We start from the raw sequence: 26,331 nt of genomic DNA on the forward strand, positions 1-26,331 counted from the left end.
CGGTACCATCCTAATGGTGCAACTAGTGTGCACATATGGGTGAAAACCATGAAGATGAAAGATGAGCCAGTTGTATGAGCAGCAGGGAAAGCAATAGAAAAATAAGTTTCAACAAGGGAAATTTTGCTTTGAAGAAAATGTAAAGGAAACGGGTCTGGTATTGTGTGCATTGACTCTACGCATTAAACTACTGAGAACAATTTTCAGCTCACTAATTTCTTGCTTTACAAACCTCTGCCTGTAGCTCAGTGCAGGGTTGTTGGTTAGTTTAAACAACATAGGATTGCTTATCTTGCCCGAATATCTGGATGTATGGGCATCTTGGGAGATTTTCTGGCCTTCATTAGGGAGACTGCCACTGCTGATGGGATATCATTTTTTATGGTAAGGAATCCTTCATATCTACTTTACGAATTGCTTTGCTTCCACAGGCAAATGCATGCGGGCTCGGCTGCGAGTTCGTGTGCTGTTCACACGATTGTTTCTTCCCTACAGTTGCATGCTAGGTATCTCCAATTATCTGTCCTACACTCTTCTTAGTGCAAGTCGACATTCATTATTTACATTGTCTGAAGGGACTGGCCAAAAAGAACGCATGCTTGCGTAGGAAATTCATGCCTTAAAGTAGTCAAAGTAAGTTTCCTAGTAACTGCTGTGGTGTGGTCCCAACCTGACATTTAGCTTTCCCTAATGTTGAACCGAGTCGTATAGGCTAATGCACTCGGGAGACTGAGAGAATGTGTGAATGTTGAGGGCTTGCTAGAATAGCCACGCTGAAGTTTACTGCTTTTTAACTTGTGCGTATTTTGACCGCATGGCACAAATGTCATAATCAGTGGCATCCCACAGGCCATTTTACAGTTGCATTCTAAATAATCCCCCCCCACCCATTAAACCACATGCAAGCCTTTTTACTCAATATGTATGCTGACAATAAAGGTGTTAATATTTGTTTTATTTGAACAAATTTCCGGTGTGCTCTTCTCGAGTATGATCATTCTAGCTATACTCATGCTTTTGTGCCCTGTTCACTGACTCTTGGTTACTTTCAGCATGTTTCAAGGTTGATGAATGGCAAGCCATGAGACACCCTCACCACTTTTATTCCAAAGGGAGTTGGACCGCACGCAACTTTGGTAATGGGCCCCACTCTATGTATTTCTACTACTCCAAATAAACAAATTTTACGTGTACGTCTTGCCTCAGGCTGTCTCTGCTACCTTTGTGAAAGGTTAGGCAGGTTGGGAAACAAGAACAGCAGGCACAGCCAACAAGCGGTACCACCTGTCGGTACCCCACTTAGAGAATGGTTAATTCTACAGGCAGTGTTTTGTACAGCACTGCAAGGAGAAGCCAACCGAACGAAAGGCCCGAGGTGGACAATGAGCGTTTGGCAAATACAACTTCCATGGCCCATTTCAGACTACCTTTTGTGGTGCTTTGTACGCTGCAAGCATTTCAACAGCAAACTATACTCAATTAAAGGTGCATATGAACTGGAGTTAGTGCTTAGCAAATTGTCTTGGTGCATGTAGCTTGTCATTTATATTGAGTTACAATGACTAATGTTTGCGCATCACCAGCCTTTGTCCTAGTATTATGCTAGGTGGCTATGCTTTGAAGGTCGAGCAGTGTGCGGGGTACAATATGCCTCGCCCGTAGTGCCTGCCATGTCATTTCATGAGCCGTCCACAGCCAACAGAGGGACCGTTCAATTCGCCTGCAGCACGTGAACTAGTTCCGGTAGTGCAGCAGTTAGCTATTTGTTTTATTGCAAATTGTAGCACCTGAACTGCACCATTAGATTCACTGGCTGTGCAGATGAATGAACGCCAAGTTAATGGCTTTGTCCGCACTCCCAGACAAGGATGTGCAGAAACAGATCAAGAGTGCGAGTCTAGTTCCACTGCTTATGCAGGATTTTTTGCAATGAATTGATTCAGCTGCAGGCTGAATCAAACGAACGAAGTGTGCTTCAGTTTTCTGGGCAAGTGGTGTTCGCACAAATTCAGGAACAAATCTAACAGTCTGTGGGAGCAAATATGTGCACAAATGAGCAAAGCACAAAGGAGCACAAATGAGTTTAGTCCGATAATGACAGTAACTGATAAGTTTAGTAGGAAAGTCTAGCCATGCAGAAAATAAACAATATCAAGTACAGGCAACAAGGTTTTTATTAATATATGCACAGATCTGTAGCGGTATCCTAATTGCTAGGGTCAAATATTTTTCCGACGATAGACATGTAGACAAAAAACTAAGAAATAAAAACCTATAACAATTTTGCTTGCTTTACAGGTCAAATTTCACACAAAGCAGAACATGCATGCATTCAGTTTTTTTCTGCTTGCATTCACATATCCTCTATTTTGCGGCTGTACACGAAAAAGATTGGCACAATCTCTGTGATTTTCTGCTCCTTCCAGGCGCAGTCAAAAAAAGTTACGAGTTGTTACTAGTATTCTACTGTACACATACAAGCGCGTCCTTTGTTACTTCTGCGTTCAGTGTGTGAAGGTCTACGCTTCAGCTTCGTCGGGTGCTTCTTCTTGAGAGAACGGCGCTTCGAACACGCATCCGCAGAGTCGAGGTAGCGGGCAGTACATTGAACCTGAGAACCACGCCGCGCTAAAGCTACATCATCAGCAAAAAAATATTCCGCTGGCACGCAAACGTTGCGGGCATACATCGTCGTCTGCCAGGCCTGAAACGTCCTCGAAAGCAAACTGTGCCTGTGCTACAAATCACAAGAAGCGGGGTCGAAACTGACACAATTTCCAGCAGGCTATCACTGACTAAAACCCCGTACAATGAAAATTTTCGAGACAAAATCAACACGTGCGCCTCAACGTTCACCAACACTACACCGGCATAATGGCTCTGAACTTTAAAAAATAAAAATCTAATGCGACGTCACATCCTGATTTTTGTTATGTGACGTCATTTTAACCGGCCAATCAGAGTGCCGCTCCTTGTGGCCCGATATGCTTGTGTTGTTCGCGGCGTATCCCTTTTGTTCGCTGTTCGCTGTTGTTCTCGGAATATTGTGCTTCACGCTGTCACCAGAGCAAGCCCAAATACAAACTTCAAGCCTTGTAATGATCATAGTATTCAGTTTTCAAATCTGTAAACTTATCAAAAACCGTCTTCTTTTCATCGATTCCTTTTCCTCATCTGTCCACAAGACTAGAAATTTGGCGATGCCCTCAGCAGCATAAGCTCAGCACCAAGACATAAAGGATGTTACATCGATAAATGGAACACTAAAATTTTTCCTGAACGTATCGCTGCTCCGCTCGCGCTCAAACTTCACACGGAGGTCACATTTTGTGGTGTATTTTGTTTGGCGCTGGGAACAACGACAATAGATATCTCTTTATTCTGCAGATACACAATATCGATTTGCGACTATGGCAAAATTGCCGCCATTGTGGACGGCCGAGCTGATCTTGGATCGGTGGTGCCACCTGTGATATGTAAAATGAAACGAGCGATGACGATTCGCGGTATACGGAGAAGCCGAATGAGGTAGCAGATGATAAGAAAACCTCTTTTGTCGACAGCTTAGGATGGCCACAAATAATTACATAACAGCTAGTACAAATCATAATACTGTATTCCTGCGGTTCATTGTTGTCGATACCGGTCATCGCGTTTCAGATCAGCTGTCGTCTGCTGTGCCAGGTTACCCCACTTTCCGAAATAAGGCTTACGATTCTTTGTTCACGTTTGTTGCTTTGATCTCGTTTTACTTCTATTATTGTTCGGTGCGTGCGTGTCTGTGCTTGTCACATGGCGTCATGAGATCATTCCAGCACGTGAAAAGGCATATCCTTTTCACCTGCAGTGAATGATACCATGGCGTCGTGTCACAACCACAGAATGTTCGCCGTTCGGCTGGTTTGATCAGAGACAGGTAAGGTGTGCCGTACATAACGTGCCTTATGAGAAAAGCTTAAGTCAGAGGACGCCTGGTTCCTTCACTCCTGCCCGTTTGTGCTTGGTGCGGTGGATGAATTTGGTTAGCTGAGTCATGGTGCGTTGAAGTTGTAGTACTGCGTGGGAGCCTGATCCGTCCTGTGGGATGGTGAGTCCGAGTGGCCTCGAAGGCCAACTGCATTCATAATTTCAACCTCCTGAAAACCTTAGTTCCTCATAGTCGGCCTAAAAAGACTACATGTATGCTTAGACAAAAAGGACTAAAAGTTCGTTTCTGTGGGACTACTTGACTTTGCCCCAATAATTACACCCTTTAGGGACTAAATGTGAGCGGACGAACGGTTAGTCCGCCCCCCGGTTGGTTCGTTCCGATACTCACCAAAGGGCGAACTGGTGAAAGGAAGTCGCAATAAAAAAAGAAATAAACTCAGCACCAGCAGGGATCGAAACTCCGAATCCCGCAACAGTAGCCAAGGAGCAAAAGACGCTACCAAGCCGCCAGATGGAATTGTCAGTTTAGCTTCCCGAAAGATTTGCGCTCTAGCTTAACCTAATATATTTAACTGAAAACAAGCGATGAGGAGAGTTAGCCACTAGAAAAAGGAACGAAAATGGACAGCTACAACAGATATCTCCATTTAGTTTCGAATTTGTTCCCCCTTTAGACTTTTTACCACGCAGGAAGCTGAAAAGGCAAATATTTGGACCATATAGGCTCATGGCTTCTTCAAGCCTTCGGTGAAAGCATACTCGGTGCTCTTGATTGTGCATAATGCGCAGGTTGCACTAATGCCGGTAAGTACTTTTTTGCAGTAATTTTATCTATTTACACTTCTGCGTAATCGAAAAGTATGAGCTTTAGAACATAGAAAAAATCGTCCTATAAAGCTTACTCGCTAAATGTAGCACTTACGCATCGGAAAGCGGAATTTTCAAAAGGCAAATACGTTTATATAGCTTGTGTTCAGTCGACCAGCGTAACAAAGAAACTAGTATAAAGTTGTGCTCGAAGTGGAAACACTAAAAGGAAATATCAACTTGTGCGAACAAATACTGGGAATTTTGGTGAAACCCCTGCTGCAACGTCTTCACAATTCTCTTTCATTTTTTTTGTTGAGGTCTTTATCTGTCTCTTTTTTTAAGGGGTTAAGAAGGCCAAATGCAACAGTATAATTCGATGGAGCCAGCCTTTGGTAACCTACTCAACTCCTTACCAGCCCTGAAAGAAGTCTTTTTTAACCGAAGAACAAAACGAACAGTTGAAAAGATTGAAATGTTACAACACACGACGACAGCGGTGACGTAATAGAGAAATATCCGGCCTCTTCGGTTCAAGAGCACCACAGTGCTTAATTGCGCACATCCCCACAATAGGTTTAATTTACTAAGCCCATCTCCCCTTTATGTTTAATTTACTGAAACGCACCGGCAGCTCAGTGAGCAAGCTACTGACTGCGCTACTGAGCACAAACTTGCGGTTGGTGACCCCGCATTGTAACGTAGGAGACGCAAAAGCATCAGAGTGTCTACCTTTGAGCGCACGTTAGAGATCATTAGACGTCATAAATTAATCCGCAGCCCCCCACCATGCATGGCTGACCGCAAAATACTGGCTGTATATTTTGTTCCTAAATCCCTGTTTTAACACATTTAAATAATGGATATCGGGATAATGGATACCGCTGTCGAATATCGCTTTCGGATCGCTCTCGGATGGAGTAACACACAACTATTCAGGGATGGACATATATACTTGAAACGAAGGAGCGAACAAGAGAGAGCGCTAGAAGCTAATGCTGCTCGAATGCAATTATTTATTCTCATAGGGGTTAAGATGATTTCGTGGGCACGTTAATTCTAGTCAACCATTAAGGAGTGCTCCAGCTAAGTTGAGAAGAAATCCCATACATTGCTAAAGGAATCAATTGAGAAGTTCATTTTTCTATAGCTTAAGAGGGTTCAGCAGTGCCTACCTCCCGAAGACAATACATGGACACTTTCAGAAGCCATAGTGCGCCTAATATTTGGCCTAGCCTCATGCGGTTGGTATCAACTTTTTCCGCTGTCAAAAACGGGGGGAATGTTGCGGACAGATTTTTCATTTAGGTCCATGATTTTTTTCAAACGAGTAAGGAATATGAGCAAAAACATAGGTTTTCGGGGTGCCCGTGTTTCTGCACGCCGCATTTAAAAAAATCGCCCAATATCGAAATTCTGTTCCCAAAATTTCCTCCCTTTGGCTCTTCTGATTGCATACATGCCGGTAGAATTCTTCTGAGGCCCATAGTTTTAGCGCTAGGCTGTCTGAAAGTTCCGCAGCCTGACACCGCCCGCAATCGAATTTCCCACACTTGTTGGTGTCTCCGTCTTTTGTAATCAGGAGAAAACATTTTTAGGCACTACCGCTGACCGCGTACACGCTGTAGTCTTGCTATGTTACTGCGCGGATCGCCGAACTTTTGGGCTCATGCGGCGTGCGCGTGGGAGAGTGAAAAAAAATTGGCCGCGTATCTGCTTCTTTCGTTGCAAATGCCGTCAGACGATAGTCTTTATTGACTTTCGCCAAGTAAATGCCTCCCTTCGCTTTCCCGCTCACCTCTAATGTTGTTCCTCTTGCTTCGCGCCAGTCCCAAGGTTAAGACGGCAAAGGTTTGCTTAAATCATTTTAAATTTCCCGCGTTCCACTGCTCCAAACTGGGTGTCTCGATGCCAACGCTGCCGTACGGCGAAGACGCGCGTGAATCGCGGCGCCCTACTTCAACTTTTATAGAACCGCGTTTCCCTACTCCACGTGCGTTGCAAGCAGAACGTGGAACCTATCTAGTGGAATCTTTCGTAGTCCTGTTGCCGGTTGATTCCTTAAAATGCCGCAAGAAGCTATAGTGGCGCGAGCGACAGCTAGTGGAACCTTTCGTAACTGTTGCCGGTTGATTCCTTAAAATGCTGCAAGAAGCTATAGTGGCGCGGGCGACAGCAGGCGACGGCAAAGTGAATTTTTTTTGTGGAGTTGATGAAGTATTTAATTTCGCCAAATTCAAGCATGTATGATTTTTTATAAAGGAACACTGCAAACATCACTTCTGTATTCGTTTGTTCTCTTATATTTGCGTAATGTCTTGGTCTTTTTAAACAATGTTGACAGGTATGAACATTACACCGGACTTAGACGGGTAGATTTAGCTGTGACTATATAAGACTATTGTGCCGGCATTGGTTTAGTTTGGCCGGGTGGCTGAATCGAGTCACAAACAGACAGACGGACAGACAGACAGACATACAAACAGACCAAATTTTCTGGGTGGAAGTAGCCCAAGAAAGACTATCGACTTTAAAATATTGCCGTCACTCATGCGGACGCCACCACCGCTTTGATAGCAAGTATGCATTGCAGAGTCATCTCTTGCGAGGCGGGTTGCACGCTTTACGGCGTGCGGGGAATAAGTTTAGGCCGATGGCGCGGGTCGAAGCGCTGCATATTTTGCCTTTTCACCGAACGATTGCTTTCTTCCGTAGTATTTCTGTTTAGTTATTTATTATTCAACTCTGAGCCCTAGGGACGCGGCCCCAAATCTTGCCGGTGCATCTGTTGCATGTCGTTCATTGCATGGCGGCGTCACCTTGAAGGAATATTTTTTGTCATGGAGGTTGGGATGGGCGAAGTGGTGGAGGGGATGGTTTGAGACTTGAGTCGCTAAATAGTTTCGTGCAGCTGCCTGAAGTAAGGATGCCACCCGTCTTCTTTTTCTTTTTGATCATTAAAATGTTTTGCCTCCTAATCTTCCTCCTCCTCCTCCTTACGTCTTTACGTCTTCTCTCTCTCTCTCTCTCTCTCTCTCTCTCTCTCTCTCTCTCTCTCTCTCTCTCTCTCTCTCTCTCTCTCTCTCTCCTTCGCGTAGCATAAGCAATAGGCATTTCAAGAGCCCCCGTTTGTTCAGATTACGGGGTCAATTTTTTCCTTTAGCTTCAGCTTCAACAGTCGTGCGAACGGAGACTGAGCTTACACAGCCACTAGCGTCTGCACACGCCTACCTTAGCGGAGAAATGTGTAATGTAAACTCGCCGACTAGTGCGCTAATTTGAAGCTGGTGTACCACAACACTGTATTTTTCACTTTGCGTAGCAATCTACCTAAATGTCGGGGAGCCTTTCTAGAATTCATAAAATGTAACGTTTTTATTACTTGAATCCGTTCCAAGCGGAAATCGCTAAAAGGGGCAGACAGAGGTAATTGTGCCCACGCATAGAATATTAACCTTAATGGGAATTAAGGATATTAAAGTAAGAATATTACTCTCCGTATATTGAAGTTAATGAAAGTTCTTCGGGCAGACCAATGAGTTATTTTTACTGTCGGTATGAAGCTTAATTTTTCTGAAGTGTAAATGTGCCCTTCCACAATTTCTGCCACAATTCCCATTCACACCGTCCCATTTTCATTCCCCAAGACAAAGAAATACACAGTGTTCTGCAGGATACATTGATAAAGCGTAGAGGTAAGAAAGCCACGCTGGGAAGTTTAGCTTAGTATTTGAGAGAAGGAAATCCGATTTTTTTTTTACTTTTCCTGTTTGTTCATCCTCCATTTTCCTTTACATCCCTGCTTGGGCGGTCTTGCCTTATAGTGCCTTTGTTTTTATTTCCGTTGTTTTAAAGCAAAGTTTTCTACCTCTACCAGCCAGCGATTTCTTCGTGGCGCGCGAGACAATAAACACCCAACGCAGCGAGGGAGGAGGGGGGGGGGGGGGTTCACTCACGGAGCACACTGCAGATGGCGTGGAGAATTTACCCAGCGTTCCCCGCGCCGTGGTGCCTTCCTGCCCGCGGGTGCGTCGATGGCACGGATTTGTCGTCTGCTTTAGCAGTGGTTGTTTTGTGCCTGTTTTGGCGCAGCTGCGCATCCAATGCGCGCTTCCTTCGCACGCCTTGATTAACTTGTTCGACAGCACCTCATGGGTTGCCCGGACCCGACAAAATTAAGTGGTTGTACGGCAAAGATACGTAAAGAATTGGTTTCAAGGGGGCAAAAACAAAATGACCACATACAGACATCTGGCCGCTGGCGAAACGCTACCTTTTGCGCACTGCTTGCCACGAATGGAACTCCGTTTTCTGAATTGATGAATACCAATTCGGTTGTGTTTAAAAAGGTATTACAAAAGGCGGCAGGAGCAACTGGTCCTGATAAATAGCGACTATAAAAGTTCCCTCAGCTTTCTCGCATTTGTCTAATTTACTAAACCAACTAGTTTAAATCGGCATAAGTCGGAATCACTAAGCTCACGTGCCGAATTGTTTCTGTGTTTGCGCTTCTGTCGCGCGGTAGTGTAGCCCCGAGCTAGCCCATCAGGATGGCTAGGTTCCGCTTTTTCGCGCTCCTCTCCGTTTTCTTTCTGGCAACGCAAGGCCGGGCTACTGCGACGGCGGCTTCCACCACTCTAGCCCGGCTGTGGCCGACGCTGCTGCGTTCGGGATACCGCCCCCGCGAATTCCAAGTAACGGCTGGCAGAATCTCTGGTTTCACTCTTTGTAGAGCCACGTGTGTGAATTGAAGTGACGTCGCCTGGGCAATTGTGGGTGTCGTTTAAAGCTTTGCTTTCAAATCACTTTCACAGCGTGGGTTGGAGCCAATTTTTTATTACGTTTTGGGTTCGACGCTCATTTTGATCCCTTTCAAGCACGGATAAACAATTGGTCGTCCATGACCGGTCACCGGTGTTCGCCTTCTCTTATTAAACGCGGAGCGTTTCTTAGTCGCACGATGTCCCTCGACCGTCGGCGGTGGCGTCCACACGCTCACAGCGCATGCGCGTCGCGGCGAGGCGCAGGTGCGCGTCTCTCCCCCGTACCCTCCTCGCTCTCAACAACAGGTGCAGCGTTGTTGTCCGTCCGCACCCCTCCCCCTACACTATAAAAAAAATAGTTATCGGCGCCTGGTTTCGATCCCATGACCCGGTGGGTGGAACGCGTGGTACATGGTGCTCTTCCCACTGCGCCACAAAAGCGACACAGAACCAAAGGCTACGAACGCGCCTTATATCCTTGACTCATTCAAACTGCGTCAAAAATCTGCTGATACACGGCAGCAGTTGCATCGATCTCGTCTTCACCAGTTGCTGCAACGCACGACCACTGCTTAAAGACCCCTTAACGACCACAAAGCCGTCGTTCTCAGCGTCCAATACAACGACAACAGCAACAAATAAATAAATAACGACTTACAACAACCTACTCCTTGCCTTCACTTCTTGCGTCGCAAAAAAAAGAAAAATTGGGCCCATCTCTCCACGAGGGGGGACTCGAGTCGCAAAATCACGGAAGTAATAATTAATATATCAAAGAAATAATAATAATAATTTCTGTAATAAGCAATAATAGTTAACACATTCACTACCACCCCACCACCACCCCCCAAACACTAACGTTAACGCAATACATGTGCACCCACCCCCTACGCGACGCATTTACACGAGTCCCCCTGGCGGGGAGATGGGCCAAATTTTTTATTTTTTTTAATTTATTTGTGTCAATGCACGCGAATACATATTTTATTTATTTTTGTGGACTGTTCAGTTTGTGTACAAATGGGTCAAGAATGTTGCAATGTGTTTTCTTGTATCTGCGTTTAATATGAATTTTTATACGAGAGAGTAACTTGTATGTATTTGTAACTTGTATCGACGTGCCTAAGCGCAGCATAAGAGGAGGGACAAAAACACAGAAGACACACAGCGCATTGTGTGTCTTCTGTGTTCTTGTCCCTAGTCTTGTGCTGCTCATCGACACATCATTATGTACCAACTCGCCCAAACCACTACTATGCTGTAACTCGTATGCATTTATATGTCTGGTCCGTTCCCTACAACAGCACTTGCCTTGTTTACGCGGCCCTTTCCTCGTCAAGCAGATCAATGGCTGTACGATTTTTTCCCCCACGGAACATCAGGAACTACTGCTGTTAACGCTGAAATAAAGATTTGAGTGATTTGTATTTGTTAAAATGCTATTTAGCGGGTACTTGGTTCATTCTCACTTATTTATGTTCCATCGGAGCATGCTCGGCGCAATTTTGTTACAGACGACGGACCAACCCCCGGCATGCCATGACGGTGACTTGTTTGATTTGGGCCCCTCCACCATGTTTGTGCCATGGCATGGGCTCACTCAGCGTATCTTCTGCCCTTATACAGCTACATTGAATACTGCCATCGTAGTCTTAGCACTGCTGTTAGAAGGAGCCTTAAATTGTATTTAGATGGAAAAAGGTTGCAGGTGTTGCTCACTATATCTCCGTGTTTCCCTCCTGTTCGCGTGTACTTCAATCTCATTCTGGTGCCATACATGGCTGTGTAATTTACGCTCTATGTTCACCGAGAGATTTGGGATGCCAGGCATGTCCTCTTCAGAGAGATGTTTTCGCTTTCAAGTAAATTGTGTGCGCTCGTTTTTTCTTCTTCTGCTTCTTATTCTGTGTATGCACCCCATGCAAAGCTCTTGAGTGTGTTTTTTGTGGTTTGTCCCCCGCATTGCAAACGCACTTGGGGCGGCGAGATTCATTGACAATAATCATTCAGATTCTCCAGACCAGTTCAATACTTCCAACACCAATTAATGCATTTGGGCTGCTACCAGACAGGCTCAGTGCAGCCACACCATTTTTGGAGTTGACTGTAGCCCACCACTGTGATTCTGGGAACATCTAATGGACAGGGTGGGTATGTAACTGATAATGCTACGATGACGCATCTAGATTCCGGTGGCATACTTCATGATTCCCGCTCTCACGCAGCCGGCTTCTGAATTTAATCAATTCGCCTCATTGTAGGGGGCTCACAGACAGACACACACGCAAGCACACACGCGAACGCACAGACGCACGCACCCACGCACATACACAGACGTACCCATGGGCACAAACGCATTGTATTTGCTGCACACTCTTGAATCCTTTCTTTTAGAATTGCGAGATCATTTTACGAAGTCCATATAACTCACGAATGACAGTTGCCCGCCCGGAACACATCAGAGTGCTACTCCAAAATTCATTATCAATTTGGTAGCAAAATCCCGGGCCTTGCCTGTATCTGGAAATACATCATAAAATATGTAGGCAGCATTCTGGTCCCACGCCAGGGAGCTGCGAATACAGTGTGGCGTAGAGAAGCGACAGGAAATGCGTGTCCCTTGCTCAGTGCAAGACCGCCGTGATTTTCAGGGTTGCCGGCAGCGAAAAACAGAACTATAGTCTCTAGACAACGATGATGCAAAGCTTCAGCAATATAAAAAAAAACGAAAAGCAAGAAGTCGTGATGAATCTCTTAGCAGCAACTACCCGTTCACAGCCAGTCAGCCTAAACGAATATATCCAGATACCCATTACTGCGTGGCTTCGACAAAAGCGCAGCGAAGACGCCGGTGCTATCCCGGTCGCCGTGGCCGCTCTTTAGATGGAGGCGAGAAGCCACAACGCTCGCGTGTTGAGATTTCGCAGAACAGTAATGATGTCCAGGTCGTTGTAATTCATCTGCAGCCCACCACCATCGCGCGCCCTTTATCCTAGGTGTAGCTGCAGCGTGTTACAGTCCCAATATTTGATTTTCAATGCAGAGCATTTCTTTAACTCATAATGTCACCCGTCCGTTGGCGATCGGTGTCCGCAGCCAGCCAGCACGTGCGCCCCTCCCCCGCTCCTCCTCGCTCTCAACAACAGGTGCGGGCGCGCATGCGCGTGCTCCGACGCTGAAAGAGGCGTTGCAGCAGCGGGTGCGACCTCCTCTCCCTCTACTGCGCGCGCTAAGGCAGCGGCGAAGCGTCAGCGTCGAGCGGCCGATCCCGAGCGTCGAGAACAAGAGGCCGCCGCCAGTCGTCAGCGTCGAGCTGCGGATCCATCGAATCGAGAGCGAGACACGGCTTCGAAACGTCAGCGGCGAGCGGCGGACCCCGCGTTACGAGAACGAGATGCCGCGGTCGGCCTTGTTGACGTAGTCCACGACGTACGCCGCGCACGCGTAGTGGTCGAGGATGATCTGCAGGTCCATGTTGGAGTCGAGAACCCTTCCGATCCACGGGTTGAACGCGTTCACGCGCTTCTCGGCGGGGGTCCACGCGTGAAGCACGCACGGACGCGCCAGCCCGCAGAATCTCCGAGTACCCCTCCCCATACCGCACGTCGAAGGCGCGCAGGAACTCGTCCAAGCTCGCAAACTCCCCGTGCTCCAACGCCTCGTGAATTTCGTCGTACTTGGCCTTCAAGCGCTGTCGACGCACCCGTACAGTCGATATCAATTTGAAGGTGATCGCGGGAGCACCGACCGACCGCGACGACAGCGCCTTAGCGTGACACTTTTTAGCATCATCCACAACGAGATTATGCTAGGTTTGCTTCTCCCATGGCTGTTCCAGGCAGTGCGCGCACTGCCGTCAAAAGCGATAAAGGCCACACTCGTTTCTTTTTTTCTTTATCCTTTCATCGACATACTTCACACTGATACGCAACCTTCTCAGGGTAACCAGGCCTCTCAAGCTTGGACGTTCCTTGGTTTCCCTATAGGCGGCGTAAAAATCGACACCAACATGGCAACCTACAGCGGCAGCTTTCTTAATCAAGTCCACCAGACGGCGCAACCGAGAGGTTACTTTTGGTAGAGAATACAAAACATTCATTCCATGACTCAGAGAGCCAACAAAGTTCGCTTAAAATGTGTTGTTTAAAAAGATTATTAACAAGTTTTTTATCAAACATCTGTTGAGCAAAATGTACGCAACTTTTTACGAACAGCCGACTGGTGAACCACCTCGCTTGTGAATTCGCAACCACAAAGCCAAGCTAAGCCAAGCTGGATTGCGGTTAACTTATTCTCTGTGGTGGTCTTGTCAAATCTAGTTTTCTTGAGTATTTCTGCGCTGTGAACATGCAGTGAGTGTGATACGTGCCACCGGGAAGGCTCAGCGACCCGCGTGAGCCTGTTGGAGCCCGTGTTAGCGGGGCCGCTGTACCGCCGCATCGACTTGTTGTGATGGCGCATCTAGGCCTATAGTCAGGCTGCGACTCCTCTTGCTATTGACATCACTCTTCGTTTTACGCACTCGCCTCGGTCCAGACCTCGCCAAACGTACGTGTTGCTCCTCACGACGGATGCGCCCGTCTGAGCGTGCTCGCCACTACAAGTCTGTCTCGCGCGCTGTGCACGGAGTTGGTTCCCACCACCTCGCTGAAGCATCGCCCCAAGGTATGCCGCCACATGTGCGCACCCCTTCCTGGCCGCCCGACAGTCACGTTGTGCCTCTTGCTCGCTGGAGACATTGCGATCAATCCCGGCCCCTAGCGCACGTCGTCACGTCCTACTTGCAGCCGCTGCGAAAAGGTTGTGCATGACAACGTCGCCGCTCTCCAATGTGATGGATGCGGAAGGTGGGCACAGCGCACGTGCGAACTGATGACGCTCGCTGTATACCGCCGCCTTTCATCGTCGACTGAGTGCTGGTTGTGTGCCCTTCGTTCGAAATCTTAGCGCAAGTGAACGAGTTGTTATGGCAAAAAAAAAAATGTCACGAAAGCGACTGCCCCTGTGAACTTGCAGATGTCAATAAACGATTTGTTCTCACTTGCTGCTCACTGTGGTCTGTGCCAGTCGAGGCCATCTGGTCACCTGGCGTAACATCACTTCACTAGCGCGGCGCAAGTAAACACGCGGCCAGCCAGCAACCAGCAGGAGCAGCGAGCCGGCGGCTGCCGTGCGAGAGCAGCCATGTTATTAAGGAGCTCAAGCGGCCTGTGCAAAAAGCATACGCCATGTTTACAAAGCCTTGTTTCAGCGGCACCAAGCGGGCTCCCACCGTAGTTCACGACGCCGCCGCTACGATTTTTCTGGCACTACAGGCAAAGCTAGACCTTTGCTTCTCTAAAATCCTCCCTGTTCTGTGGGGTAACTATGCCGGCATGCCAGGGCATTGTAGTGTAAAAAAAATGTAATTTTCTTCCGCAATGCCGAGGCAACGCCGCCTGCCGAGGTATCTTCGGTGTTATCAGGTTGCCAAGGAACGAAACGCGGATACGTCACCCAAAAAGGAATGAAGAAAAAAAAATTGCCGCGCCTTCCCGCGAGGGGAACACGAGTAAATGCAGAGCATTGGGGCCTCAGTACTGGTTGAAGGCAGTGTTGCTTCCATCGCTTCTTCCGTGATGCTGGAGTAGCAGACACGAGTAAACGTGGGAACGAGCGTCAACCAAGGAAGGAAGGAGCAACGCAGTGACTGCAGCACGAGCGACAGCTAGCCGCTTTATATTTGCAGCGCGCGCAGTAGAGGGAGAGCAGTACGGGGGGGGGGAGAGCGCGCATGCGCAAGCAGCGCGCGCCCTTCCACGCCCCACAGCGCTGCTATCACGCACCTGTTACGCCGAGACCGCGACGGAGCGAACGGGCTGACTACGACACATGCGCGCGCCAGCTGCTGTTGAGAGAGAGGAGGGAAGGAGGAGAGGCGCACCTGCTGCGGACGCGGAGCTGTGGAAGCCGTCCGACGCAGGAAGAGGCGAGGCTAAGAAACGCTCTGCATTTAAAAACTGCAGCAGTCGGCCTTTCTAGAAGGGGGTGAGCGAATTCTATGCAACAGCCAAGAGGTGAGGGAGGGCAGCATAATCTCATCTTCGCGAATGAAAAAAAGTGCCACGGAATGGCGCTGTGGTCTTGCTTGCTCGGTGCTTCCGCGATAACCTTCAAATTGAGCCTGACTACGACAACTACAACTACCACCGCCAACTACCACAACCTACGCCACGTGACCACCCCCAATGCTCTGCATTTACTCGTGTCCCTCGCGCGGGGGCATGCGACGGAGGATTTTTTTTTTTAAAGCGCACTGAGTGCGCAGTGCAGGTCGCGTTGACGTTATGCATATACATGGTACATCGAGGAAGTCGCCGAGTAGCCACAGCCATAGTTACTAAGAAAATATATGGTAACAGCGTCAGCAGGCGCGGGTGCGTTGTCTCGCCGCTACCTCAGCTCGCTGCGATGCGCACGTTTCGCAGCCACCTAAGCTTGATAACGCTGGGTCATGTAGCCGTGGGCACGCCGTGGGCAATGCGTGAGACTGTCCAGTTTGTCGCATCACACCAGGGTTCCAGCGAGGGGAGGTGCGCGTAATTCCTTTCTTTCGCGTTCTCAACGGAACATTGAAAGGTAGTTTCAAGGAAGTGACAGAAAATCTTTCATTCGTGGCAGGCCTTCAATTCATCTGCATGGGTCTTTCCAGGGTTCCAAAGAAAGCAAAGCGCATCAGAGACAAGTATACAAACAGTTGCGCAGGTGTTTGTCAAGTTCTTCTCGTGTCCCGACTGATGCGCTGTTTTCTTTTAAGCTTGTGCGCAGATTAGCGCAAGTTTCTTGTCTTGTTTTGTGCGTTATTTTCTGGTAGTTACTGATGGCATTGCTGGAAGTTATTTGTTAACAAGTTTTTAAAGCTTTTCTGACGTGTAAATTTCAAATAAGGCACAATTATTTTTTCGTATATACTTTTTCGCACGTTTTAAAATTCAAGCTCCTGTTTCACAGCGCAAAACATGCCAAAAAATATTGATAAATTATCATACATATGTGAAAAAGCTTCTTTGTTTGATAAATGTTTCGGTTTTCTGTAATGTTTGGTTTATTGAGGAAGGCCGCTACATTCATGGCTACCAAGGCGTCCAATTACGCACTAGTTTATATATTTATTTGAAATGTTCACCAACAGAGCTGTGCTTTTTCGGTTGAGGCACTGGGTAAATGAGGAATATAAGGCATACAGAGCGACAACATATTAGTATGGGTAGTAAATGAAAATGGGTTAAATAATTGTGTATATATACAGGGTGTTACAGGGAGACTAGTGAATTTTTAAAAATGGGCTTTTTGAAGTTCTTTTGTTTTTCTTGCACTAAGTGATCAGGGGCCATGGCGGCTGCGATAAATTCGGTTCCAATTGCTATTTAGGGCAATATTTATTATAATTTATTAATTCCCTTTTTGCTTATTGTAACTTAGGTGTTTGAATGTAATGGAGAAATTGTAGAGAATCATGAGTCCATCTGGTATCGATTATTAGATTTCCTATATTTTAATTGCGTGCAGCGGTAGAGTATGGATCAATTTGAAGGTGATCACGGTAGCATTGAATAGCCGGCCTTCCGAACTACACGGCGGCCGTTTCTAGAACTTTGGAGATACAAGTAACAGTGCCTTCTTCCTCTCGTTGCCTATTTCATGATACCACCGGAGTCCTTCAATGCCTTTCTGGTCACGAAACTTCGCCGTCACTCTATGGGAGAGCTTCGTACGCTGCCTTGCCGCGGCACTGGTGTTGATCGGAGGGCACCCGGGGGCGTGGTCAGAGCGCGTTTGGCAGGAAACGGACCACGAAGTAAGATAAAGCAGACGCTCGCCCCCTTATCAGCAGTGCGCTTCCGCTTTACGTGTGGTGGGCCGCTCAAATGTACTTATCATTTTGTGAGTGGCGAAAAACTTTGGAGGGAACGGGCATGCTGCTTCTGCGTTCCTGCCTGCCGGTCTGGCTACAGAGCAGCGGCGGCCGCCCGATGCCCTCCGATCTGCGGTGGCGCCCCTCGCAGTAGCCTTTGTCCCTTTGTTCCCGTAGCCTTTGTCCGCGGTAGCCTTTGTCACGAGAAGCGCCGCGGATGAAAACTGGCGCACGATAGTCGGCTGCTTATCAGCTACGCCACTGCCGCCGCTTGCGCAACCGCCTATGCTCATTTGAGCAAAACTGACTGAATACGGGGTCTTGTGCGCAGCACTGAAAGCGGGCTTTCCTGGCGAACTGGAACCGGCGGAATGTGGCAATCAGACGCACAACTCTGGCGCTACGCGATATCACGCATCCCACGACGCGCGCCGTGCTTTATCTTCGGCCCGGGCAGAGGCAAGGCGCCCCTGATCAGGCGAAAGGCATTTGATAGGCGGAATGGTATTGTCACGAAGACAAGGACGATGCAATTGTCTTGAATGAGAAACACGTTTATTGGAGCGAACTTGTGCTCCCCTAACAACTCAAAAGAATACAGAGGCGGCGAAGCAGCGGTCAACAAAGTGACTTGCACAGGCGAGTGTCGTCGAATCGAATGCCCCGGCGTCCGCACTGCAGACTTTTTATCTTTTGGCGCGCGTGGTTCTCGAAACGTCGATTCGCATCGAGAACATAGTAGATCCAAGAAGAATATTCTGGGCTGTTCACGCTAGATGGGAATGCTCTCCACTATCACAACAGATAACACATGCGGCACAGAAAGAAAGAATGGAACACGCGCTTCCCTTGGCGCAGAGATAACACAGACCGGCGCAGCCGGGCGGTAAAAGCAAAACACAAATAAACAAACCCAATGTATGGTTCGCGGCAGTATAGATTACAAAGACATATTTCCTTCTTCGTTATTTGTGCATGAACCGTGGCCGCCGCACGCAAACGGTGGCAGGTCGTGGCCGCTCTCAGCAATCGGGATGACTAGTCACATTTGGGCAGGCGAGGCGGTTCCAGTGGGTGATGCACCCGACCGTGCACCCGAAGCCGCTTGCCCCTTTTCTGGCCGAAAGATAAAGCGCGGCGTGCGTGTGACGTGTACATCTCCGAGTGATATGAGCGTGTGAACCACAAAACAGGGAGGATTTTGTAAACGTGGCTTTGCAGCGCTCAACGACCGCCCGGACCGCTGCGCGTATCTGTAGATCTGAGGTTCTGAGCGCTGTGGCTCTGCACGCAATTATAATTTCGGAAATGTAATAATCGACAGCGGATTTACTCATGATCATCTACAATGTCCTCATTACAACAAAGCACCTGACTAGAATATATTTAAAAAGTTAGGAAATTCTAGTTATAATTACTCCCCCCAATAGCACTTGGTACCTGGTTTATAGCGGCCACCACGGCCTCTGATTCCTTGCACAAGAAAAACAATTTTATAGCCAAAAGCCACCTTTTAAAAATTACTTAACTTTCCATGAAACACCCGCTATACGAAAGTTGAGAGTGATCAAAGAAGGCAAAAACGTTTTCTGCACAAGACCTCAGAGGTCGTGTGCAGAGTATGCACTTGCGTTGACATTGGACCGGCCAATTAACCGCGGAGGCACAACACCGTTGGCAGCGCTGCGATTTCGAGACCATCTTGAGTTCCAGAATATTATGTTGGTTGTCTCTGAGCTAAAACTTTTCCGTGCGTTTGTATCTAGCGACGCATTATCGAAATCACGATTTATTTCTCGTTAGCCAGTTGTTAACTCTCAACATACGTGCACGTGAGAGCCCATCGCCAGCCTCAGCATTGTCCACATAAATGTGTTGACCACCTACCCACTAGGAATGGAGCTGAAACTAAGCCTGGTCCGCGCCTTGCTGTCGACTTATTTCACACCGCTTTTCAAACTTTATTTTCGGTTTCGGGGACAGCTGCAATATTTTATGCATTACAGAACCAATTGAAGGTTTCGAAGTTCACTTGTGGTACTGAGCAAAAAGACGCGGATTTGATTCCCGGCCACGGCGGCCGCTTTCCTGGTGAGGCAAAAAGCAAAAATGCCCGTGTGTTCGAGATTTCTACGCACGTTAAAGATCCCCAGGTGGTCAAATTAATCCGGAGCCCTTCACTACGGCGCACCCTATCAACTGATTAGCGTCGGCGCGTTAAACCCCATAATCAATAAATCAATCAATCAATGAGTCAATCAATCAATCCAATTTCACATGATTCCCCCGAGAAGCCTGTGATCCGTGCCGGCTTTCAAATGTGTTTTTTTTTATTGTAGGAAATCTTTTTCTTGCCAGCATTATCTTCACATATTGATTACTTGTCTAAAAAATGGAGGGGAAACAGGGTCTGACATAAACAATGTGTTTGAAGGGAGCAAATTATTGATAGAGAAACGGGGTTGTACTTCCTTAAAAGTGACCGACGCCGGCGAAAGGGGAAGGGTTGGACGAGATTCTTTGAGGGTCGTGGGTTGGGTGGAATAGGGGAGGAAGTGTATAGGGTGTCTGGTAGTGACGCCGTGTGACCTCAAGCGAGGCTTGCGGGGACGTCAGAGGGGAGGCAGACCGGGGCTGGTCGTATGAGGAGTGCTGCTCGGTCATTGCGACGTCACTCAAGCTGATAGCAATAAGAAAAGAAAAGCAAAACATAGTAAACAGCTCTTGCACTTATGATAGGGAGGGCAATTCCTAAATGAGGAGAGTTATTTTCTCTTCGAGAAAATAGGAGATTGTCCGCAAGCACAGTGCACGAGAAATATTACAATGTGTTCAAGGGCTTTTAACCCAAAGGCGATGACGATAATAAAGCTAAGTACAAAGCAACGGCGGCGTAGGTGATGATGCGTACGAACATGTAAAAAGTAGGGAAATATGGAAGTGCGTGCGTGCGTGCGTGTGTGTGTGTGTGTGTGTGTGTGTGTGTGTGTGTGTGTGTGTGTGTGTGTGTGTGTGTGTGTGTGTGTGTGTGTGTGTGTGTGTGTGTGTGTGTGTGTGTGTGTGTGTGTGTGTGTGTGTGTGTGTGTGTGTGTGTGTGTGCGTGCGCGCGTGTGTGTGTGTGTGTGTGTGTGTGTGCGTGCGTGCGTGCATGCGTTTGATTTTTGGGATAGCGAATATGGGAGGAAAGAAATCCAGCACCAAATAGAGAAGTATGGGGGAGTAGCCGGAGTGATATTTTTTCAGTGCGCTTTGCAATCTTTCTACTAAAAAATTGCCTATGCTTCCTTTGTACTTATAGACTGCTGGCTTCACATTTCGTAAACGAATATCGCACAGGGAATTATAACGTCAAAACAATCTTAGATCAGCCCATGTGGCCATCAAAGCCAGAATGATAAAAGAAGCGCCCCGAAGTTGGGGAGCGTCTTGGAATACTTTTACTGGAGGAGGGGGGGGGATTTACCCTTGAAAGTGAAGTTATGTAGGGCAGGGCACGTTTTGACCACCGTGATAACGAAATGGCTACCCTGAAATGAGACTAGAAAGTGCTTAAGACCGATAGCGCTGTGAACGAATGAAATAAAGAAATTATGGGCATATAAGTTACTCGGACAGAGAAGTATAGGAGCAGTTGGACTCCCACGGTCCACGCCCTTGATAGGCTGATCATACATACATATGCACATACATACATACATACTAACATACATACATACACACATACGCACATACATGCATACATACATACGCACATACATACATACAGGTGCACATATGCACATACATACATACACACATACGCACGCACACACGCACGCGCACACATACATGCATACATACATACATACATACATACATACATACATACATACATACATACATACATACATACATACATACATACATACATACATACATACATACATACATACGTACGTACCAAGCACGTACACAACTGAATTTACGAAGTGGGGACGTATTACTAAAATTTAACAAGTTCAGTAATCTAAGTACACCGGAATCCATTGCTGTTCGTCACACTTAGCTCAATGCATAGCATATGACTTTCGCGTTATGGTAACGTTTACTTAACTGTGACCAACGCATTGCACTTGTTACGTGTGTTTTCGTCGTTTCGTAATATTTATGGTAAAAAATTTTTTATATATTTTTTTAGAAACAATTAAACAATACGAAAAAAGCGCCTGTATAAGTGCACTACGTAGGATTACAAGTAGTATATATAGAATCTTTTGGTACACCCCACCTGCGTTCCCGCATCGCTTCCTGGGAGGACTGGTTGAACCCGGGTCCTGGCGTAGATGTCAAATCGACGCAAGAACTTTGGCGGCCCATTGCCTTCATGTTATTGCGTACCAGCCGCCTCCTAATGAAGAGACTGTAGCACGAAGGCCCGGACTAGGGCTGTTTAGAGAGTAAAGTTATCTCTCTCTCTCTCTCTCTCTCTCTCTCTCTCTCTCTCTCTCTCTCTCTCTCTCTCTCTCTCTCTCTCTCTCTCTCTCTCTCTCTCTCTGTCTCTCTCTCTCCCTCGTCTCGTTGGATCTTTCGTCTCGCCGATCACGTGACGAATTGGACCGTTCGACTCGTTGGATCTTTCGATTCGTTGGACATTCAGGCCACAAGCGAGTTTCAGGTAGTGGGCGCGCGAGCACTGCGAAGGCGGTAAATTTCAATTGCCTGGAGTGGTAGCAGTAAGCGGATAACGGCGGTACAGCCCATTATGGCGAATCACTGCTCTGCACTTCCGAAGAGCTTTCACATTCACTGGAAATGTTTTAATTTTTTTCTTGAACCTGTCCCTGCTGTATGGGTCAATGTTCAACGGGCCTGTATTTGACCCTGAGGAGACAAATTCCGTGGGCTGGAGGTGAAGTGGAGATACTCGCTGATGGGTGTTGATGGATTCAATAACTTGCCGGACAGAAAATTGCCATTTACAATTCAGAGATAACTGTGAATCTCGACTGCTGCATTAGCATGAATACTAGCAGCAGGCAGAAGTTAAAATGGCATTAAGTGGTTTCCAGCGGGGCCACTGTTGTTTTTTTTACAGAAATGGATATTCATTGACAGAATAACTGTTCACGTTTACAGTTGGAGGCAATCAAGGCTCAGTTGAATTATTTTTTTGAAATTTGAAATTTGAAGTTTATTTGGCAGAATGGCGTACATTCGACCGTATGCTACATCATTTGTGCGAAGCGTAGAACCACATTTGAACTGCGCTGCTGATTTACGCATGGAGCTGCCGAGGTTTCATCTTGCAAGGCAATCGACTGTCGCAGCCCGAAACTTTAAAAAAAAATCTAGGTCGGTGTCTTCGATTACATGTGCGCACTTGACTGCAAGTTTTTGTTTATGCAGAACTGTATTTCCTAATTTGTAAACAAACTGCATCAAGTTACTGCAAATTAAGCGTCTTGTTTTGGTTTTATGCTTCGCTTTTATTACCTACGCTTAGTGTACAAGTAGTGTTAACCGTACGTTATTAATTCTACACACAGTGTATCGACTTTCTCAAGCAGAATGTAGGGTTGCTCCTGCCGCCATGCTTTTATTAGGCACAGCCACTAAGCTGTGTGAACCTTTGTTTATTTATTTTTAACACGATAGCGTTAATATGCTCATTTTTATAACTTCCCGTTTCTGCTAGCCGTCTGCCATCAGCCGTGCTCATCAAACGTGCGCGGAAATGCGCTACCGCTTCCAACTGGGGGCTACGGCTTAGGCAGGCAGAGGCGAGGGCTCACCTGAATCGGGAATATGCACAGCACCGATTTACATGTAGAAAGTGGGAAAACAATAATTTTAGACAATGGTAATGACAATGATAAACAATGACAACGGCAATGATCGACGAACGAAAATATACGTGAATACAGCAGGCGCCGCGCCTACGCAGTGAAGTTCGTTCTACCTTCTGTGTGTGGTAAATTGCTCGGCAGACACGGTCTCCAGCCGTGCCCGCAATTGACTCCATCACACCAAAGCGGCTGTCCAATCGCAACTAATGCCGACACCAACATTGTGTTTCTGTTATTAAAGAGGGGGCGAAAGATTATCGCCAGTGTTTCACCTTTATTCATTATAATATCGTAAATGAAGATCATTGGTCAAACAAAATTTTGAGAAACTAAAAATTAGGAAAAATATAAAACAATGACGAAAAATGGCGACCTGTATAACGATTTGCATTTCCACAATAATGCAGATTTAGCTGAAATTACGATTTTAATCATTATCATAGCGTAGATGGAGATAATTGGTCGAACAGAATTATGAAAAACTAAAGAACAAGGACAGTAAAAAATACGGAAATGCTGATCCTTGTTACGCCCTTCATTTACAAAAAATGCAGATTTGGCGCAAGTAAGTGATTGATAGGGTAAATGGAGATAATTGGACGGACCGGGCTTTGAAAAACCAATAAAATTGGCTCTAACAGACTTACACTCAAGAGAAGCGGCATAAAAATGCGGCGCATTAGCAGACAATTCTCGGAATTCGTGCAATTTTTTTAAGTGGCCTCGTTTCATTCGCGCTTCCGTTATTAACAAGTTATATTATTGTACGCCGAAGCGCAAGGCCGCGGTTCAGCATTTTCAATATTTTCAAGGTAGTTCACCAAAACCATAGCACTTGGGGATGAACGCACCCTAGAGCATCGAAAGTTTAAGCCGTATAAAACAATGCCACAAATAAATGGGTTGCAATGGCTGCAATTTCCCTAAATCATTTTTAATTTGTGCCCTTCTGGAACATCTTCATGACCTGTTTTTATGCAATGAGGTTTTACCTTCATAATCTCAGTATATTGCAACCTGATTTATCAGGCCTCAATCAGGCGACGCGCCGCGTGTGCGCTGCCAATGCTATCATGTTTCTGCAAACCGCGAGTTGACACTCCAGACAGACGACAGCTGTGGCGAACACAACAAGATCGGTGCTGGTGTTACTTATACATGTTGCTTCATGTGAAAAATTTACCACTTAAACGCATCGTAATGAACTTTACAAATCGCCGCAGAAGCCAGACTACTCAACGCGCCAGAAAAGTCACGAGCCGAAACGATGACGCGAAAAGCTAGTTATAAAAAAACGTTACATAACTTTTTGCTACGCCTACCGAAAATGGCAAGCAGTGGCCATGGAATATTGAAAAATACAAAATTCAAACTGGGTTTTATGTGCCTTGACCTGGACAATGAAACGCATGGAAAAATGCAATTTCTTTACGACACCACGGTACTCTTTACGGCAACGGAAGTGCATCACATGTGCAAGCGTTTTCATTTTTCGCCTGGATCCCAAAACGGCCGTCGCACAGGGAAACCAAATCATCTCTATAAAGCCCTTCAAATTTACCGTACAGCCCCGGGTATCGGAGAACGGTTTTGGCGCGGGCTTCTTACGACGACGAAAAAGGCATAATTTCATGGCCTTTACTAATTGTCTGCAAACACCTATTTTTTACAGTCTGCGCCCCCCACCCCTCGAAAAAAAAAAACAAGAAGTCCAGGGATCTATCCTTTCGTGTTCAACCGGGCTATGGCCGCAATACACACACGAGCCGGCTTGAAATGTCGTCGCTGTTCGGCTTGCGTGACCGGTGGCCCCACTGATCTCCACTTAGTTGCTGGATGGCGCTTCGCCGCTGTCGCGGCCGGGCACGCGCACGGCCACCGGAAGTTCAGCGGCTCGTCCCGGAAGTCGGGCGTCTGCTATGCTTTTCAACCGCTGATAAGCGTCCCGATTGGCGGATTTTGGCATTTTGTTCTCACTTTATTGCATTTTGGCTATACACATTGCGTTCAGATCGCAACATATGCTATACCGAAATATGCGACGTTAATCTGAAGCAGAATTTAATTGCAAAGGAGAACGAAAATGTCACTTGGGTCTTGGTTTGAGAGACGACGCAGCTCTAACGGGATTTATGCTAGAAATTTATGCTAGGGATTTATGCTAGAAAGAAAACAACGTGGGCACGGTGACAGGCTGTAGCCGAGTTCGTGCGCCCGTTCTGTCAAAACAGTTGTCAGTAAAGTGGTCACTGCAGAGCCTGCCTGGGGATGGAGAGCTAGTTACACGGGCACAGTTAACCACGGTTAAGCAAACCGCGGTTAGACAAAACCGCAGTTTGCTGCGTTACACGACAGACGAAACTGCGCTTACGTCGCTAACCATGGTTAGCGCAAACTGATCTTGGCACCTCAGTTCGGTTACGCTAACTGCACTTTCTGCAGCCGCAGTGCTCAAAATCGCACAATTCAGTTCGGACGCAAGTGGCGGCGCACCAGCGGAGGCGAAAAAAAAAATCACCTGGCGTTCGGAAGAGACAAAGGATTCTCAAATAGCGGGCGCCCAAAAGCTGTCCCCAAGACGCGCTTACGTTCTTTGCATCGCTCTCGCAATCAGCGCGACTGCCCGTCAGCAGCGGCTCGTTTCCCGATCCGCCCGATGAACTACGACAAACGCCGTGCTAAATTTGTAAATTCCGTGCGTCGTCCGCCATAAATGGATATAGCAGGCAATCTTGAAGCGTTTTCATGAAAAGCACACGGAAACGATCGGCGCGCGCGTCGGCCGTGCCTGTAAACACGCCGGCGCGCCTGCCCGCACGGCACTGCTTGCGGCCCGAACCGTCCCAGACCACGGCAGCAACAGCTTATCGCATCGCCGCTCTTCGAAATCAATCTGATCGCGGAAAAGAACTTCCGCATTCGAGAAAATGGATGTTAGTGCGGTGAAAAATTGTGCTATGGATTGTAATTCGCAGTTGTAGAGATAGCGGTGGTCAAATATCTACCGCGATGCTAAGATGAAAGTTCCCAACACCGAACAGACCTAAGCAAACCAAGCCGGTTGCGAGCTTTGGGGAAGCCCCTCTTCTCGCCACGCACGAGTGCGTTGCGT

Source organism: Haemaphysalis longicornis, unplaced genomic scaffold (genome assembly GCF_048455015.1).
Source record: "Haemaphysalis longicornis isolate Haplotype H1 unplaced genomic scaffold, Haemaphysalis longicornis Haplotype H1 scaffold_1, whole genome shotgun sequence".
Classification (NCBI taxonomy): Eukaryota; Metazoa; Arthropoda; class Arachnida; order Ixodida; family Ixodidae; genus Haemaphysalis; species Haemaphysalis longicornis.